Genomic DNA, 18,608 nt, shown 5'->3' with positions numbered 1-18,608 from the left:
TGACTAGCACTGAATAATTTGGGGTTTCTAAAAATGGGAAGCCATTTGATAATCTTCTGAGTGCTGGACCATCTGCAAACCGATTTCATTTGCTTAGAGTCAGATATGGAAAGAATCAGAAGTCAGACTTGAGAAAGCTCTTTTGACAAAGTGGGACAGATGATGCTACCCCCAGGAGAATGACAGTCTGCCAAGACTTGGTCAGCGGCTTCTCTTTAAGGGTGTTTTGCCATATGGTCTCCTCCAAAAGTTAAAGATCAGGCTTCAAAGTCTAGCACATACTCATTAATAAATCATGATCTTGAACTAAGGGCAGGCAGTAACAGCATCGGGAGGTAGAATTCAAATGGGGCTCTGGGAAGCGAAGGGAGGGAATTGACCCGGGCGGCGAGTAGATAGGGAAGCCTGGCATGTTTTGGGAAGGATAGTTAATACAATATTTACCAGGACCGCAAGGCTCCAGTGAGTTTCCTATGACCTTTGTCAGGGAAGTATTTTCACTAAATAAAAAAAGACATCCTTGTAAGAGTGCTGAACTGCAGTGATAAAAACAGTGAAATCAGTTGGGAAGAGATTTGAAACTGTGGTGATCATTTTTAAAGATTATTTACAAACCAACTTTGCTTCTTAGGACAGAAGGCACATCTCCTCTTTCCAAAGGAAAAATCTGTTGTGGCATTTTATTAGCATTTAAGGCAAAATTGAGACATCTCCAGTGTTGAGCAAGAGCTGGCTGATTCTAGCTGAGGTCTCCCACCGAGGATGGCACACAGTGCCTGCAACTCTTCCTTTATGCTGGGATAGCTACATTGAGTTTTCAAGGGAAGATGTGCTGAGAGAAAGAGACTAGATATTTTAGAAGACAACTTTAAAAAGTTTTAATACCCCATTTAATATTTTAAACTTCAGTTAACTTTATTACCTTCTTCTATTCAATATACATTTATTAGTATTTGATAATTATTAGGTTGGCCTTAGATCCTGATTTCAAGCAGTCTATCAAGTGTCTGAGATTATAGGTATGTGTCACTATGTCCAGCTTTTAAATAACCCTGGGGTAGAAAATAAACAAAAGGGCATATATGACTATATATTAACTAACCAATTAATTTTGGAGCTACAAGAGAAACCAAGGACTTGGTGACTGCTAGGCAGATATTGTCCCACTGAGCCACACACTAGTCCTGGTATTTATTCTGAAGGTTCTCATGGCCCATAAGAACCATTGCTCCTCACTTGTGAGTCTGAGAACACTCTGAGAACCAGTTTTGCCTCTTCAGAGAGCTAAAGGGCATCTGGAACTGCAAAGCAAGGTGCAGGCTAGAATTCATTGGAGAGACCATGTTATATTTTATTTAAACAGAAGATAACCGTTGCAGAGCTTAGGCACAAGGAGAGTATTGAACACAGAACTTTTCCCTGACGTATTTTGAATCTGAAAGATTCAAAAGAAGACAGAATCTAGAAATAAAACCTAAAAGGGCTGGTTTGAGGCAAAGGCTGGAGGAGTGGCATGGGAGGACTAAGTAGCCATGAAGCCCTCAAAAGCACTTAAAAATGAAAAAACAAACCCTTGGAAATGTATCGTGTAGGAAAGACAAAACAGGGGCAGTAACTCTGGGGCCCTTACGTTCGTGCACAGTATAATGCTGATAAGTGTACGGAGGTCTGACCATTGGCCAGGGTTGTGTCTCATTTGGTGGCTTTGGAGTCCTTAGTCGTTTGGCAGGATCTGGCAATCCAGATGTTCCTCATCAGCATAGGAACTGAAGGCGAGTAGCTCCTGGGTGGGAGAGGACATGCTACCTTGTTGGTGCTCTCTAGATGATCAGCAGCACACCACTGATCCAGAACTTGGGGGGCGGGGGGACTCAACAGTATAGAGAGGCTCTCCAAGTCACTCTTTCATCTCTGCACTCTTTACAATCATAGGCTTGTCCCAAATTAGTAATTTGGAATCAGAGCTCACAGAGTCCTATAACAAAGTAAGGGCTGACTCTCCTAGTAGGCTTGTGCCATCTGCTCTTATTGACCCTACTGTGGACCTCTTATAGACCCTCCCTGGCGAGCTCTCCCTAGAAACTATACATGGCTTTGGAGAAACATCTGCCCCAGGCAAATGCAGGCACTCCTTAGATCTGATTCTCTGGAGTTTGGAAGTGTTCTCTGAGGTATGTATTTAACATTATTCGGGAAGAATATAACAGTACTAGCATAGGGCTAACCTTGTACAAATGAGTGCTTAATAAATATCACCTGAGCAAAGTAGATGAGGTGGGAAGAAAGCTTGCTCGTTAGCCGTTGCTGTCACTGGAAGCATTTATTAAACTCTTTACCTTCATGGGGCACTGAGCCAGGGATGGAACAAACTACATTAGCAGATGTGGCTGTGGCCTTGGAGACCCAGGGCAGCATCTAAAAGCTCGTTCTTGTGTGAAGTGTGAAATTTACCTCTGTTGTCTTTCTCAGCTGACAAACAAGTGAATAGCGGTTGGGACAAGAGTAACAGTGACCGACAGAAGGCTGGTGCACAGGTAGACTGCACCCAGGGGCTCTGTGACAGCTCCATGTTCCCGGAAGCTCTTTCCAATGCTGTACTGTGGTATAGAGCACCCCTAGGTAGCCTATCACACTTTATTGTACACTCCTAAGGCTTTGTGATTGTAGGTATCCGTACATTTTTAACAGATTTATTTTTGGTATGAATGTTGTTTTTCTCTGGCAGGAATGTAAGTTCTGGACTGCAAACATCACTTTGGCTGGAAAGTGATTTACTTTCTTTGCAGGGCATGGGCCTTTGGGGAGGTTCAGGATTTTCCTAACAGCGGGCAGTATTGTAAAGCTTGACTGGTCCCTGACAAGGTTAGGAGCTGGAGGCTACAGTTTGTTCTTTGTCCCCAGGCCTCTGCTCTTCTGCGTCCCTCACTACAGTTGGCTTCCCTTAGTTTTCTCTTTTCATATGAGGCCTGGGGTCCTGCCTGTTGTCAGTGATAGGAACGTTTTCTTATTTTAAGATGATTTTAGATTTGCAGTAAATTTGCTATTGCAATATGGAGAATTCCTGCTTATACATCCTAACCAGCTTCGCTTAAGCCACCCTCTGCTACATATGCAACTAGAGACACAGCTCTGGGGGTACTGGTTAGTTCATAATGTAAAGGTGGGGGTGCTAGAGGTTACTTTCCAGCTATGGGAGAACTGATTGAGAGGAGAATTTTGGCTTGAGAGTCATTGCTGGGACCTTAAAATACCTTTTACTGAGCCTTCTTTTTAGTTAGCATTTAGCAACTGCCCTGTAAGTGCCGAATACCATACAGACCTCTGGAGCTACCAAGCTGAACTTTTGATCCGTTTTGTACAAATGCTGTGCCAGAAGTGCACAGTGTGCTGTGGAGAGCGGGCAAGGCGGCCTTGACACCCTCCCTGCTCATGCAGGCTTCATTAGGCTGCAGCACCTGGAACGAGCGCTCTTGGCAGATGGAAATAAGCTGTTCTGTTAGTCCAAACTTGCAATTAGGATAGCTTAGGTAAATTCAGGGGACCCTCCGTGCTCTGTCATCTTACCAGTGGGCGAGTGCACTTCCCTCCCAGTGGAACTAAAACAGTTGTTGATGCAGTGATGTGCTAATTTGTTTGTCTTCCCTGAGCCACCCACTGTTTTCCTTTACCTTCCTTTTCTGGGTACTGTGCTTAAAATTCTTTATTTAGAACAATAAAGTGTGTGTGTGTGTGTGTGTGTGTGTGTGTGTGTGTGTGTATTTATATAATATGCAATTTCAAATTCAAACCTGCATTAAAAGGGTCAGGACATATACCTGTTTTGAAAAGCATACATACAGTATATACACAGACACATCACATTTGTCTTTTACTTTTTATATAAGAATTAGAGCAGATACCCATACTTTTTAGAAAATAATTGTATATAGAGTTTTTAAAACCTGTATCCCACCTATTGTTTAAGTGATGTTACTTGAGGGGGAAATGTATATTTGAACTGATTCCTTAAAGGTGCCAATCCACGCCTCTGCTTTGGTGTATAGTATAGGTTATTGTCATTGGTATTTGTGCTTCTGCATTCTTACACACTAAGTGCACATAAAAGCTACTTTGATACTTAGTGTTCCATTGGTTCACCAGTTAGCCTTTAGGTTTATCAGTAGATGGTGTGTGCTGTGCCTTTCTCTGGGGTCCTTCTGGAAGATGTTCTGGAAATGGGGACATAGCACTGTAATATATGGGAAACTCCAAGTCCATACTGGCAGTTTCTGTGGAAGCATGCCTGTCACCAGTTCTTGCTGCCATGCTTGTATCTGTTAAGGAACACAGACAGTGTTTAACCAGTTCACTTATATTTCCTTCTGAAAACTCAGGTATTCATCTCTCCATGTTAAGCATTAGTTGATTGAAAGAGAGTTCAACTGAAATAGAGCAAGAGAAACAATCACAATAGCAGATGGACAGGCTTGAAAGGTGTGAGGGCGCCACACCATTATAACCAGCAGTAGGCAACCTCATGCCACACACCATGGATTCCAGCACACATTGTGTTGGTATCTGAGTCTTGTTCCCACTAGAGAGTCAAGACAAGAGACATAGGAAGTGATCTGTCAAATACAAATCTATGACCCAAACATTCACTACATGTTAAATTACACAACAGTCTAACACCAACAGCAGGCTTGGTAGTTAAGATACCATATAATTACCAGTGTGGAGAATTTCACTCTGATGAACTGGAACTTTGATCTATTTTCCTTCAATAAAATTAAAACTGTATCTATTTTTAATTTCAGAACAGTGGAGGGTGAACCTTATTGGCAGCTACCATTGCATGTTCAATTCATTGAACCCTATTGTGAGGGCTTCAAACAGTGGTATCACCACACCAGTTGTGAAACAGGTAAGAGCCTGGATGTCACTCTTCTCTGTCTGTCATTCCTGTGTTGTTGGGCATGTGTTGGCTCCATTCCATACTGTGAATCGTGCTGCAATAAACATTGATGTCCAATATCCCTGTAGTTAACTCAGAGTCCTTTGGGCAAGTTACTAGGGGTGTCTATCTGGGCCCTGTGGTAGGTCTATCTACTTTTAGTGTTTTTGAGATGCTCCACACTGATTTCCATAGTGGGTGAATTGAGGTACCATCTCACCAGCAACATATAAAGGTTCCCTTCAGTCTGCATTCTTGCCAGCATTTGTCATTTGTTTTCTTAATGGCTGTCATTCTGACTGATGTGAGAGACCGTCTCAGTGCAGCTTCATTTTATGCTTCTCTGATGGTTAGTGATGGTGAATATTTTTTCATGTTCACTGCCCATTTACAGTTTATCTTTTGAAAACTGTCTATAGCTCATTTATGAATTACTATGTTATTTGACTTCGTGTGTATTTGTTGTTGTTGTTTTGTTTTTGAGCTCTTTGTATGTTTGTCAACCACTTGAAAAGCCTTTGCCCACATCATGACTTATCCTGTTTTCCACCAACAGCTTTATGGTTTTATCATTTATATTCTCATTTGTATTAGCTATCAAGTTAGCTTTTGTGAATGAGGTAGGGTTGTGGTCATGTTTCTAGTTATTCTATCAACATTTTTTGACTTTTGTTTTTCTTTACCTGTGGGATTATCCTAGTGACTTTGTGACAGTCATGATTTTGTATGAGGGGATCTATTTTGGGGTCACTCTATTCTGTTCCTTAGTTGTTCTTTGATAGTCTTGAACCATTTATAAAAGCATTGTTGTGTGTAATGTGTGTGTGTGAGTGTGGGAATGTGTGGAGGTCATATTACAACTTCCAGAAGTCGATTCTCTTCTTCGACTGTGGGTTCTGAGGATCAAACTGTGGTCCTCAGGTTTGCATAGTGAGCGTTTGTGCCCACCTGATCCATCCCTCCGGCTTGTACCTATTTTAATAGTTGTTGTACAGGTTCCATAGTCACATGGACTCACTGGACAACTTTGAAGTTTATATTTTTTGCTGTTAAAAGCAATTAGATGTGTCTGTTCAGCAATTGAAGTATGAAAAGAATAATTTACATACAAAATCTACATTTAGAAGTGAAATGGTATTGTTTAGTGTTGTAGTCTAATTTTTCTTTCTCCAGTAAATATGAGTACCTGCTATTTACAAGAAAGTAACATGAATGCTGTGATCAGCACCCTTATGTTTATGTCAGCTTTCTGTCTTCTAATGAAATAAATGATAAATGTATTGTAGATAGAGACAAACATTTATTCAAGGTTTGTTTTGATTTTTGGTTTCAGGGCTTTTAATCTAGGGTTGGGTGGATTCACTGCTCTGGGCATCGGCAGTGCCGGGTGGCAAAAGTGGGGACCCGGTCATCACTGATGCTGGCTGCTTGCATCAGGAGCAGGAATACAAGCTAGAGGAGAAGAGAAAGACCAGAACTCCCTCTCTCCCTCAAGGGCATGCTCCCAATGACCTAAGGGCGTTTCCTAAGTCCCTACCTCTTGCCCTAGGACCTGTGAAGGTTCTATGCCCCAGTATAGGGGAGTGCCAGGGCCAGGAATGGGAGTGGGTGGGTTCAGGAGCAGGGGGAGGGGGAGAGGATAGGGAATTTTCAGAGGGGGAAACTAGGAAAGAGGATAGCATTTGAAATGTAAATAAAAAAATATCTAATAAAAAAAAGAAATAAAAAAATAAAAAAAGACCCTACCTCTTTTTTTTTCCATGTTTTATTAGGTATTTAGCTCATTTACATTTCCAATGCTAAACCAAAAGTCCCCCATACCCACCCCCCCACTCCCCTACCCACCCACTCCCCCTTTTTGGCCCTGGCGTTCCCCTGTACTGGGGCATATAAAGTTTGCAAGTCCAATGGGCCTCTCTTTGCAGTGATGGCTGACTAGGCCATCTTTTGATACATATGCAGCTAGAGACAAGAGCTCCAGGGTACTGGTTAGTTCATATTGTTGTTCCACCTATAGGGTTGCAGTTCCCTTTAGTTCCTTGGGTGCTTTCTCTAATTCCTCCATTGGGGGCCCTGTGGTCCATCCAATAGCTGACAGTGAGCATCCACTTCTGTGTTTGCTAGGCCCTGGCATAGTCTCACAAGAGACAGCTATATCTGGGTCCTTTCAGCAAAATCTTGCTAGTGTATGCAATGGTGTCAGCGTTTGGAAGTTGATCATGGGATGGATCTCTGGATATGGCAATCACTAGATGGTCCATCCTTTCGTCACACTTCCAAATTTTGTCTCTGTAACTCCTTCCATGGGTGTTTTGTTTCCTATTCTAAGAAGGGGCAAAGTGTCCACACTTTGGTCTTCGTTCTCTTGAGTTTAATGTGTTTAGCAAATTATATCTTATATCTTGGGTATCCTAAGTTTCTGGGCTAATATCCACTTATCCGTGAGTACATATTGTGAGAGTTCCTTTGTGATTGGGTTACCTCACTCAGGATGATGCCCTCCAGGTCCATCCATTTGGCTAGGGGACCCTACCTCTTAAAATCTCTCTCCTGTCTCTCCTGGGGACCAAGCCTTTAGCACATGGGCCTTTAAGGGACACATTTTTAAACCCTGGCAGCTTTTATATATCATTATTATATTGTCTTTTTTATGTTCCAACCAAGGTTGTTAGAGAATTACAAAAAAACAAAATCTTCAGTGGAAGAACTTTTCTAAAACTTATTGTTCTCCATGGGTCTCATAATATGCATTTGCATGCATGTCAGCTGACAGAAAATAAGAGGTGAGTATCTGACCAGTTGTCTAAAGGCATTCAGTCAATTATAGCAACAGAACATCGGTCATAACTCAGCCTGTGTGTGCCGTGTGTGCTGTCAGATGTGAAAGGTTATCTGTCTTACGCTTTTTTATATGCTAATCAGAAAAGCATTTGGTTGTGTAAATGTTCCCCAAGGTACATGCTTTTATTTTATGTGGGTATATACATAAAATTATAGTGCTGTGTGAAGTGTTTGTAAACGCTTGCTGCTTTATGTGGTCATTGATTCCCTTAGAAGAGCGATTTGCAGAAGAAAGCCCACCCTAGATCTCAGGTTAAATATTATGTTACTTTTCTTGGGGACGATGGGTTTTAAGGGAGAAACTGTTACTTTTGGTGAATATTTCATATTTTTTCAAATCTTTTTCTGTATGAACAACAAAATAATTCTATATCATGATGTTTTAATATGATTGCTTATATTTACCACAGTAAAATTAATATCTGTGATAGACTACTGGTCTGGAATGATTTAGTCATCCCTACAGTCTAATCAAAGCCTGATACTTCCAACTTATGCTAAGCTGGATACTGGTGCACAGAGTGAGGAGGACTGTATCTTGGATAGGAGAGAGGAAGCGGTGTAAGAATTGGTTACGGCTTTTAATTTGTCAGGGAGTTAGAGAGCTCTTCTGGGCTCTGTCAATTATTTTTAACCAAGTAAAAACATTCTTTTTGGGGGGGGTATGAAACCTTTATTTAATCATTACCTAGTATAAATAGATTAGAATCTTTTGGAAGATTACTATCATTTATTCTTTCTTTTTTCTAAGGGGTTGTGTAAAAAAAAATCAAATAAGCAACAAACAAACAAACAAACACCAATAACATGAACAGAAAGGCGTTCATTCTGGTCCCAATACTGACTCCATCTTTCAATGCTGCCCCCCCAGTTTCTGGATCTCTGAGGGTACAGGGAATGAGGACCAGCAGAACCTGTTCTGTTGCGTTGGCCTTAACATCTTTTTTTTTTTTTTTTTTGGTTTTTCGAGACAGGGTTTCTCTGTGTAGCCCTGGCTGTCCTGGAATTCTCTTTGTAGACCAGGCTGGCCTCGAACTCAGAAATTCGCCTGCCTCTGCCTCCCAAGTGCTGGGATTAAAGGCGTGTGCCACCACCGCCCGGCTGGCCTTAACATTTTGTTGTTTGTTCCACTGTGACTGGTCATTCTGGACTTAACATAGTCTCTGGTTCTTAGGATAGAAACACTTTTCCTTTATCAAGGCAGCGGCCGTGGGAACCTGTCTGAGGCTCCCTTTAGAAATCTCCCAGGGGAAGTCAGTGGAGCTGTGCCAGGTTGAAAGGGAGGATAGTCACAGCCAGCTGCTGGTTACTGTGCATCCTTCAATCACTGAGTCTGTTCTCCTGACGAGAAATAATCCAGAAAATAGGCCAGAACCAAAACCAAACCAAGGTATAGGAGTTTAATTTAAAATAAATTTCAGCCTTTGGCTCACTGTGTCATATTACCAGTAACCTTTGACAAAGGGTGTATATATAGTTCCTGCGATTTCCTTCCCCAAGATCCCTCCCTCCCTCCCTCCCTCCCTCCCTCCCTCCCTCCCTCCCTCCCTCGTTCCCTTCCTCTCTCCTGCCCTCTCCCTTGTCCCTCTCCTGCCCCCTCCCTTGCTCCCTCTGTCCCTCCTTAAATAAAAGCCGGGAGCTCACAAGCTCATGTAATTCTAAAGCAGAAACTTAAAAGTAGAGGCTTTCCCTCCATCCCTTTATACTGTGCTCTGTATGTTACCTCCAGGAGAGTGTGCTTGCTTTGTGATCAGTTTGCTGTTGGGTGCTGGTGAGTCTATTCTGCCTCTTGCTGCTCATGAACATGTTCATTTACGCTGTGTCACTGTAGTATAGGCATGCTAAATAATTGATTGGCAGGTAGATAGCAGCAAACACAGCCCCTTTGTTGCTATGGTGATACATTTGGTTAAGGGGCCTGTCCATCATTTGGACCACATGGATCTGACATGTGATTGTAATTGTGGTTGATGTGGTTGGAGGGGAAAATCAACTTAGGAAGAGGTGGCAAATGGATATGTGTTTCCAAAGGTGTTTGGGCAAGCTTGCGGGATGACTTCTACTGTTCTGTTATTTATTATAAGGCTCCCTCCTAGCTAATGTGTCAGCATAGAGAATGAGTGAAGTGACAGATTTGTTTACTTGCTATCGCAGTAGCATTTGATCATTTATTGCCCAGAATAGTTATTCTGTGAGGTTTACATTCTTCCCTCTGTCATCGTTAGGAGAGCTTCCAGTAAGTGGAATTAATGTTGTCTTTAGTAGAGACTCTGATAGAGGAAGGACATTGCTTTTATCCTTTGTTATAAGCAACATCTCCAAGCTGTTAGAGGAAGCCATTTTGTTTGTGCACTGTTCCATCAGACAGTCATTGAGCATTCGGCTGGAGGCCCTGAAGACTGGGAGACAACGACACTAAGCAGATACGGTCCTGCCCCCATGGTGGTTAGTCCCTAGTTGTCCCTGTCCATTTACCTTTATCTCTTCCCTTTCAGTACTGTCCTTTGACTTAAAGAGGACTTCCTTATTATGTGTGTGATATTTTTGAACTTTTTTTGTATGCATGTTCACATGTGTGGGTGGGTAGGGATACATTCATGTGCTGTTGCATGTGCAGGCCTGATGTTAGGTTGATGTTAGGAGTCTTTCTTTCTTTCTTTCTTTCTTTCTTTCTTTCTTTCTTTCTTTCTTTCTTTTTTTGGTATTTATTTCATTTACATTTCCAATGCTATCCCAAAAGTCCCCCACACGCTCCCCCATTCACTCCCCCACCCACCCACCCACTCCCACTTCTTGGCCCTGGCGTTCCCCTGTACTGAGTCATATAAAGTTTGCACTACCAATGAATGGGCCTCTCTTTCCACTGATGGCCGACTAGGCCATCTTCTGATTCATATTCAGCTAGACACGAGCTCCAGGGGGGGGTACTGGTTAGTTTTATATTGTTGTTAGGAGTATTTCTTAATTACTCTCCATCTTGTTCATTGATGCCAAATCTCTCACTTCAACCGAGAGCTTACCAGCTTGCTCTTGGGATCTCCTATGTCTACCTTGAGCCCTGGAACCAAAGGTGGGCCACCATGCCCACCTGGCATTTATGTGAATTTCAGGGTCTTAAACTTTGGTCTACAGGCTTGTACAGCAAGGACTATGTATCCACCGAGCCATCTCCACAGCCCCTAGAATGCTGATTTCTTCCTTACCCTTCATAGTTCTTTAATATGTATATCTTCTGGTAATTTTTTGTTTGCCTTAGTAGGAAGTGAATCCAGGGCCTACTGCAACTATCCTACCAGTGAGCTGCCTCCTCACCTGTCAGCAGTTAGTTTTGAGACAACATCCCATGCAGTGTAGAATGACCTCGACCTGCCTATGCTATTCAAAGCCAGCCTTAAACTCTTGCCTCATCACCGATGGTATGCACCACCATAGCTAGTGTTCTCAGTAGGGGTGTGTGTGTGTGTGTACTTGTGTGTACATGTGCATGTTTCCATAGGTGCATTTAGAGGTCAGAGGAAAACCTTGGATGTTGTTTCTAAGATACTGTCTATATATCTTTCTTTTTTACTGAGACACTATCATTGGCCTGGAACTTAGCAAGTAGGCTAGGCTGGCTGGCTACTGGGGATTCACCCGTTTTCTACCTCTGTAGGGCTGAGACAAGTGCACAACACTTCACTCAGCTTTTTGAATGTGGATCCTGGGGGTTGAATTCAGGTCCTCATGCTTGTAATGTTCAGCATATTACCAGCTGAGTGATCGCCTTAACCTCCTAGTAGTTATACCAAGTAACATGCGAATAAACCCAGACTTCAGTGACACAACTGGAGCTTTTGATCTGCACCTTTCCTGTCACTGGGCCAGCGAAGTCAAGAACAATCTCTTCTGGGTTAACTCAGTTAGTTTCCCATACATTTTTTTTTCCTGAGTATATGTTTTCTTAAGTGCTATTAATTAATCTTCTGTGTGTTTTTATTATTCCTACTGGAAGTGTTGGGGAAGGAGAAAGAGTTGAATGTCAGTAGAGAGGACCTAGTACTTCTTTTTTATAGTGGAAGAGCTGGGCTGTCAGAGTTTTACTCATGACAGGATAATAGAAAGGCCAGGACTACTATACTATCCAGATGTTCCAATCCACAGTCTCTCTTCTTGGCTTTCCTTGGGCCATTTTTTTTTTCTTTTTTCTCTCTTTTTTTTTTTTTTTTTTTTTTTTTTTTTTTTGGCAGCAACACGTGCCATCCTGTCTCCTTGGAGTGGAAGTTCATGTGACCTTGGCTGGTGAATGAGAGCACAGACTCCACTCTGGCTGTGAGTTTTGGCATGTGGGGCTATGGCAGTGACCGGGCAGGACAGAGCTCTATACATCCTGCTTACCAGGAGGTTGGGAGCCACTGTGGGACTCTGAGAAGCTTACCATGAACAAGTTAGTATTCCAGGGAAAACCTTGCCCTGGAGGATAGGCACAGGGAGGTCAGCTGGAAGTGCCTCTGGAAGTGGTAAGCTCTTGACATGTGCTCAAGGCTCTCTGGTTTGAGAAACTATAATAAATACTGGACATAAATAGGAATCATCTTGAATGGCAGGTCAGCTTTATCTCTTTTGCTCTGCATTTTGATGACTATCTTATTTTCACACTCTGAAGTGTCATCATATTGTGGAACCCCTCCATTCAATAGAAAGGGCAGGACTCTGGAATTCCGGCCCAGCTAGTATTCCAGTGTCAGCTCCCTGGCTTGAAGGCCACCATGCTACACGATGTTCTGTGAGCTTCTCCTGGGTTTGTGATCCAGTCCAGGACAGGCAGGCTCCATGGAATGCAGGGGTGCTGTTAGGCTCCATCTCTGAACTGAGGCGCTGTTGGGCAGAGAAGATAACCTGGGGAAATGCTCCCAACAAATCAAAATTTCTCACTTAAAAGTTGTACGGATTCCTTAAAGGGCACCAGCTGTTTGCAGAGTAAAGGGTTTAAAATCTTGTGACATAATTAAAGGTACTCGGCCCGTTTTACCAATTATGTCAGAGTAAAGCAACCACACTCACCACCGACCGTTGAAAGCCGCTGTTTTCTGTTCACCTCTGTACTTCTCAACTCCTGGAAAATGAGCTCTTGCTGTTGCTGTTGCATTTCTCCTCGTAACACAAGTGCGGTGGAGTGAAACGAGCTGCAAAAGCCCCAACAGTTACATGTGGATTTTTATGTAAAAGAAATCTTTGTTCATCATAGGCCGTATTTCTTTTTGCTTCGTTTAATACCATTAGCTGAGGGTTTGGGAACAACCTTGAGACGTTCTGATTCTGAAGGAGTACTAGTTTTGACAATTAGGATTCTGTTCGTTGCCTAGGAAAACGAAACCGAAAAGCTTTCCTTGAAGCTTGTGGTTCACTGCTTCCCACCTTGAGCTCCTGCCATTGGATGCCAGGAAGGCATCACACCTCGTACAGCGAGAGCATAGAATAAACACTGTGCAGCTGTGAACAGCAGCCCGCGCGAGCACTGTTAAGTCAGGTGTTCCTTGTAGCCAGTGGCTTTGGGTGTGAAGAATGCTTCTCCCAGCCTAAGCCCAGTGAGAGGCAAATATCTTGTTCATACAACAGATGTGTTTGAACCTGGTCCTTTTGGATGCTGAAGGAAAAACTAATGGAACAACTGACCTCAGGCCTGCCTAAGTAGTGGTCCCGACAAAAAGTAAATGGAGATAAATTACGTTTTGGCTTGCTAGAGCACTCCTGTCTCCATCGCCAGGTTTGATTTATGCAGGAGTGCTTGCTGCTGCCTTTGAACATACAGCAAACAAACTTTCTCTGCTACATGCAGATTTGAGGAAGGCACCGAAGCAGGTCGCTATTGGGTGCACATCCAGGGTGCTTGGAGAAACCCATCAGCCATTCTGCTGCAATACAGAACTCACGTACGTATTTAAACTAGGCGGCGTGAAATGGAACAAATTGGGCCATAAGCCAGGCAATACAATAACTGCTAAATGGGCAGGCATCCTAAAAGTGCTGTAGGGAAATGACATGTTGCTAGAGACCAGACTAGAAGGTGGCATTGTGGCATGTGTCAGGGCTGGGAGCTTGCCAGTCTGACTGTCATTTTCTGAATTATTTGGGTGGAGATATGGAGGGAAGTGTTGCTTTTAAGTTTGGTTGTTGTTTGTGGAGTTGTTTCAAGGATGCTGGGTAGTGTTTATTCTCTCCTTCCTTCATCAAAATTTATCACAAAGATAAAAGCAGCAAATGTGGCTCCCTTTCTATCTTAGGAAATATTCCTGTCATTTTTTTTCTTCACTCAAAGGAAGATAGAAATCATAAAAATACTAGCAATTCTGGACTTTGGAATTGTACATTGTGGAATTTTTTATTATGTTCTTTTTCCCTTTTGGACACAGTCTCATGTAGTTTAGTCTGATGTTACACTCACTGTGTTGCTGAGGATGAGACCTGCCCACTCAACAACAACAACTACTACTACTTCTTCTTCCAAAAAAAAAATAAATAAATAAATAAAATATTTATTTATTATTATATCTACACTGTAGCTGTTTTCAGATGCACCAGAAGAGGGTATTAGATCTCATTACGGATGGTTGTGAGCCACCATGTGGTTGCTGGGGTTTGAACTCAGGTCCTTCTAAAGAGCAGTCAGTGCTCTTACCTGGCAAGCCAGCTCACCAGCCCCCCACTTATCTTTTAAGTGCTGGGATTTCAGGCTTACGCTACCACCTGGCTCAGGGGCTGCTGGGGGCTGATTTAAGGCTGTGCCTATAAGGCCAGCACTCTATCCACTGAGGCACATCTTCAGCCCTTCATGGAGCGTCTTAAATATGTCATTCACTCACAGTAGATGGTTTGCAGCCTCCCCAGCATACACCAGGTGGTCCTTTCGGCAGCCCTCCGTGGGAAGTATCTTTATTTAGCCTTTTTCAACCGAAGGAATCGTCTAGTCTTCCCTGCCCATCCGGTGAGGGTTAACAAAGAATTTCAGTGAATGCTTCTCTGCTCCCTGTGGCCTCTTTCCCAGGTGGGCAGAGGCTTCCCACCCACTTTATCTCAGGTCACAGAGAACAGAGAAAACATCCTGTGACCTGGATAGTAGGAAGCTTATTGTAAGATCCTAGGCAAAGACAGCAGCAGGCTCTAGAAAGGACAAAGGCTGAGGGGAACTGGACACCCAGGGGCTAGGATCAGAGGCTGTTGGATCCCAACAAGTTAGTTCTCCAGCTGCAGTTGTCATCCCTCCTCGTACCCAGCTACGCTCCGAACTGCTGGCTGCCTCACCCTTATCTGCTTTACTGCTTGCTACCAGGTCACTTGACCGCTTAGATTTGAACTAGGAATGTTGATGACGAAGCCAGTGGATCACCATCTCTGAGATTCAAGCATACTGCAGACTGGTGACCAGCTTAGAGTGCTTTGATCATGTTCCCACCCTGACTTTCTCTGGTTCTGTTCCATTTGGCTAGCAGGTTGAGATCATGTATTGCTCTAGTGCAGAAAATCATTGTTTAAGGCTGACCCCAAGCAGTGGCTAGAAATCTGACTAGTGCCCAGAAAATGGGGCCATGGCAGGACATTGTATGGCCCCAGTGAAGAGAGTACTATTATGCCCACAAGGTGCCAGTAAGGTAGAGCTTGTTATCTCCATTTTGAAACAGCAGAAATTGGGGCCACAAAAGGTTAAGTACTTTGCCTAAAGCTACAGTCTTTGTAGGGAGCAGAGCTGGGATTTAAGGCCAGATTTATTTGGCTTCACTAGATTATAATGTGTTTTTAAACACTGGCAGATCAGGGCTGGGTTGTAGCATCATGATAGCACTGGACTTTGCAGCTCTTGGAGAGATGGGCCCTATGATCTTGGGGCTCTTGTTGGTGGCTGACTCCTGGGGTGGTGTTTCATTTTCTCATCTCCAGAAAAAACTCTTCTCACAAAGATCTCACATTTTCTGTTGTTGAGAAGAAATGGTTAAATCTCAGTGCTTTTGGAGTGAATATGTCCTCACAATATCACAACATAATTGGGGTCGGGAGGGGAGCTCTCCCCCTGGTAAGTCGCCATCTGCGGCAGGTGTTCTGGTGGCCTGCAGTCATCTGCCAGACTCTTCGTGCTTAGGGTTCTACTGTGCTTTCCAGAACACCATGCCTGGAGGCCAGGACAGCACTTTGGGCTTTGATGCAGAGCAGGCATGCAGTACTTGTTTGAATAACTAGATAGATAAGTGCACCCTGTAGTTCCCCCAAGAGCAGCCTTGGTGAGTCACCCTTTCCTCACGCCTCAGTCTCGCCTGCTGTTCTCCTTGTTCAGGGGTCACAGCCCTGTGTGAGAAAGTACTCTTTATCTCTGCCTATTTGGACTCACTCATGGGGGGCGGCATTCATCTTGTGTGATTTCTGCTGTTAATTCTGCACATCACCATCTGGGGAGGTGCCTGCAACAGACAGTCTCTCCTCCTTCTTGCTCCTGCTGTCTTTTAACCAGGGCTCGTTGGTGGCACAGAGCTGATTAGGGGTTTGGGAGCCTGATGGACCAGGGGTCAGTCCTTCACCCTGTTGATTTTGAGCTGGGTAACTTTGTAAATTACCATCTCAGAGCATAAAGTAGTGTTAAAAAAAAAAAAAGCACTTAGTGTAATGTGTGACTCAAGAAAGCTCCGATGTTGCCAATATTACTACAATAACCATCATGGCAACTGCTGCACTTCTTTCCCTGGCCTGTTGCTACTCCTTATTCCTAAAGGGGGCGCTCTTAACTTTGATCTGCAGTAGTATAGTCTTGGACTGCAGCGTTAATCCATGGACTTTTTGTTTATATTCTGTTGTCACCCTAGGATTTGAAGCATTTCAAGTGTTATAAAGCAAATTTTGTATGAAGATAATTATCATGCTTCTAATGTAGAGGGGAGCTGAGGTGCTTTAATTAATGATGTGCCAGATACCCTTTCAAATAGGGTGAAGTATAATTTTTAAGGCCTTCATCTACTTGGCCATAATTAGGGACATTTGGAATGCTCCAGCATAATGTCTGCTGATCTGCACACTTTCATTAAGCAATCAGGACGGAGTGACCCAGTGGCCAGACTTGCATGGGATCAGGTCCCATCTCTTGAGGTGGAAGAGCCTGCTATGCTTTTCTCACAGGCCTGCTTTTTCATAGCCTTTACCCGTGTTCCTTGTCCACCTGTAATAATGTTGTGTGCTTTTTTTCCCCCGTTGAGGCTCTGATTGTTTTTTATAGAATCCCAACGTTGCATCTATCTTTTTGCATTCTGAACCAACTTGACTGTATCTGTTAGAAAACAACCCTGTGCTGAATACATTAGTGCACGCCTGGGTTCCCTGCCCTAGAGACTGGAATAGGAGAATTGTGAGTTTGACACCAGCCTGGGCTATACATTGAGACCATGTCTAAAACAAATTAAAGTTTTTATATGATATATAAGTTTTCCTATTGTAACAAGTCATAGTCTAAGGGAGAAGCTCAGTCTATGGCTTGGTGCTCTTCACATTTGGAGTAGATCTCCTCTCCTCTGTCAGACCTTGCTGGAAACACACACACACACACACACACACACACACACACACACAGAGGTGGTGTGTCCATGGTGATAACCATCACAATCGGCATTGATTATTTTATAGATGTTAGAGGTAACTAGTTACTGAAATCAAAAAGTGAAGTTAGAGCCATGGAACCTAGAAGAAAAGGAATAGAGTTAAAAATGTGAGAGCTGGGATCACCGTTGGTATCCTGTCTAACCTCCACTTTAGACTGAGCTCAGTAAGAACAGGGGCAATGTATGGCTTCTTCAGTATTGGATTCCTTGGTGGGCAATTGGAGGCCCACTGATCTATAAATAGATTTCTTTAGTAACTACAGAGATGGAACCTGGATTTCCCAGGCCTGGTAAGAGATGTATTAAGAAGGAAGTATGGTAACGAAAGCATGAATTTTGCTTGCTGTTAATTCATATGGAAGAAACAAACTGTGTAGACACTTGGCATCACAGAAATCCATGCCATGCGATTGCTTTCAGAAAGAGGCCTTTCAGGGCTGAGAGGGCTCTGTGAGTGCTAGCATTGCAAAGCCCGACGGTCAGCTTCTACCTTTGGGAGCCTCATAAAATAGGACGGAGAGCACGAACACTACAGAACTGTCTGTGATGTCAATTGGCACCATGGCAGGCCAAAGCTCCACCCAATAATAAATATACCAAATATTCCTTTTTAATGCCTGCCTATTTTACAGTTCTCCCCTGTTGGATTTCGCTGTTTTTTTCTTGGTTTTGACATTTAACTGCTTAAACCAGGGCAGCTTTTCAAGTTCAGAATCTTCATTAATTTTTCCTTTTCTACCTGAGGTTTATAATTCCTGTCCTGAATCCCAGTAATTTTAAAGGTCCTTTTTCCTTGCTGTTAGTCTAAGATTATGCAATTTTGAGTTCATTACCATCATCAGATCCTTTATATGTCATGTGAATTGAAAGGTGTATCTCAGATGTTTTCTGTTCATCAATTTTGATCTCCTTCCTTTCCCTCATCTCCTGTCTTTTCAGTGGAGGCCAGGAGAGCAGGTTCTTTCTAATGAGGAGAGGGGTACCCTCAACCATAGCAACTGGCTCATGACTGCTGAAAATGGTGGGAAGAAAGAGCAGGGGCCACTTGCTAAAGCACTGGACCATTTATATGAGAGCGCCAGCTTTGGGTCTGTGAAGGGATCTACAGGATGCATTGCCTTTAACTCACTGGAACACATATCATAACTTCCAATTACATGGGTGTCTAGAAAAATTAGTTTTGAAAACCTTTATAGTATTCCTGCAGACCTATTTACCAATCT

The 18,608-nt window shown here is 43.1% G+C and overlaps 1 protein-coding gene and 1 pseudogene across 2 annotated transcripts in view; one reads left to right on the top strand and one right to left on the bottom strand.

Moving 5' to 3' along the window:
- On the bottom strand, positions 4,121-4,888 carry Gm19068 (predicted gene, 19068; annotated as a pseudogene).
- The window catches only part of Fam160a1 (family with sequence similarity 160, member A1), a 125,240-nt gene continuing 111,450 nt past the window's right edge, over positions 4,819-18,608 (top strand). The window contains exon 1 of one of the 2 annotated variants that reach the window (XM_011240082.2): positions 4,819-4,903. The gene's annotated coding sequence lies outside the window, so the exon portion shown is untranslated. The remainder of the gene's footprint in view (positions 4,904-18,608) is intronic. The other variant, XM_006501333.3, reaches the window with a different exon arrangement.

The sequence above is a fragment of the Mus musculus genome, chromosome 3, assembly GCF_000001635.26.
Source record: "Mus musculus strain C57BL/6J chromosome 3, GRCm38.p6 C57BL/6J".
In the NCBI taxonomy this organism is placed as follows: Eukaryota; Metazoa; Chordata; class Mammalia; order Rodentia; family Muridae; genus Mus; species Mus musculus.
Note: the sequence above shows the minus strand (reverse complement) of the source record. Positions and strands in the feature narration are given on the sequence as shown.